Source organism: Lutra lutra, chromosome 6 (genome assembly GCF_902655055.1).
Source record: "Lutra lutra chromosome 6, mLutLut1.2, whole genome shotgun sequence".
NCBI classification, from domain to species: Eukaryota; Metazoa; Chordata; class Mammalia; order Carnivora; family Mustelidae; genus Lutra; species Lutra lutra.
This window is the reverse complement of record NC_062283.1, coordinates 32608135-32610069: the sequence shown is the minus strand read 5'-3', so window position 1 is coordinate 32610069 and position 1935 is coordinate 32608135.

The window sequence follows — 1935 nt, the reverse complement described above, 5'->3', positions numbered from 1 at the left end:
AATCTGATGTTAAATACCAGAATCCATTTGAGCATTTTAGGTAAAAGGAGAGTTTCATGATACTTTTGTTTTAGATGTGACTGTTCTGATTTGCAGATAAAATGTGTGCGTGTGGGTGTTTGTTTGTAGTTCTGTTTTTAGCCCATATATTGTGGTTAACAAAGAAAGCAAGCATTGCCCTAGAACATGCCAAGGTCGTCTTCTCTGCCTTGGGACTTTCCCCACTTAGCCACTTCTTCCGCTTGAAATGCTAAGACTGGTTCATTCTCCTTCTTGAAGTCAGCTTTGGGAGCCCTTTCACGGTCACTCTGTCAAGTAACTAAATGTCTTTCCACTCTATATCTCTAACTCTCTCTCACACTGTGTCTTTCGCTCATTATCACTTACTACAACCTGTAACTTTTTACTTCTGAACAATACATTGAGTCTTCGGACTTGCAGATTGTAATCAAGTAATAGGTGTCTCCTCTTCTCCCAGTGCCCTTTGGAACCTGCCTTGCTGGGCTGGTTCTTGCACTGCTCCTGCACCATACTCAGGAAGGCCGCAGATCACATCTGCTCAACCTCTGGTATAAAAAGTCCTCCAAGCTTCACTTCCAATTAAGTTTCTTCTCTTGGCCAGCTAGGACTGGCTTGACATGGAAAGCTACAGTGGGAAACAGGCACCGTGTGGTTGTCTTCTTTTCATGCATTTCTTTCTAGGATCCCTTCCCACCCAAGCGGTGCAAGGAGGTAAGGGGAGACCAGAAGCAGTTTGGGTTTCCTCTTGCAGAGGCAGATGTTCATACTGACTCTTACTCTTGTGGAATGTTTGTGGGTCTGTATACCCCCCAGTTGCTGGTTATCTCTCACTTACACTCTCCATCCCAAACCTTGAATTTGTCTGGTGTTTATTTTTACACCCACACTGGGCTCCCTGCTCATTGAGAAGTCTGCTTCTCCCTCTTCCTCTGCCACTCCCTCTGCTTGTGCGCTCACTCTGTGTGTCAAATAAATAAATAAATAATCTTTAAAAAGATATTAAGTATAAAAAAGTAAGGCAGAGAAAGAGAATGGTACACTACCATTTATGTATTCTTTTTTTTTCCATTTATGTATTCTTAAAGAATATGTATGAATACAGGCTTGTATATGAAGACATGCCATCTCTGGTAGATCCAGGTTTGGACAGCCCCAAAACTTGTACAATTCTGGTGACCCTTTTTAAGAAAATAAGAAAAAAATACAAAAAATTCAAATCAAAATTGGGTTCAGGGCCTGGGAAGGGTCCTGAGCAAGGAAGGAAGGAAGCCTGATGCCAACGCATCACTGGTTTCACAGTAAATTAATTGCCTTATCTGGAAAGAGACAGGAGAAACCAGTACTAGGGTTTGGCTCTTGGGAGGTGAACTAGGTGGTAGAGGGACAGGGGAAAACAAGAGATGCACCTTTATCCCTTTGGATCTATTTAACAGGAAGGATTCTTTTGTTAATTCATTGAGTGTTGAATCAATATAATACCTAAACAGGAAGAATAAGTAGGATAGTAATTTCTCAAGAGAAAGATGCACTCCTATCTTTAGAGATGTCATTTTCAGGAGAAAAAAAGAGGATAAATACTTTTTGATTGTTGTTTGAGCTAAGTATAATAAGGACACCTGTTATTTTTTATTTTTTAATTAATTTATTTTTAAAAGGTCTTATTTTTAAGTAATCTCTACACCCCATGTGGGACTTGAACTCATAACTGCAAGATCAAGAGTTGCATGCCCCACCGACTGAGCCAGTCAGGAGCCCCTCAACTGTTACTTTTCAAAGCCAATAGCTTCTTGCTGTCATAAAAGTAAAATTAGTATCTTAAAATTAGTCTTCAGTTTTTATTTCTCATATACTGTTGATCTTACAGCTCTTTGTTGATTTTTTTCATAGCACCCTGTTCTTTCATATATATATGCT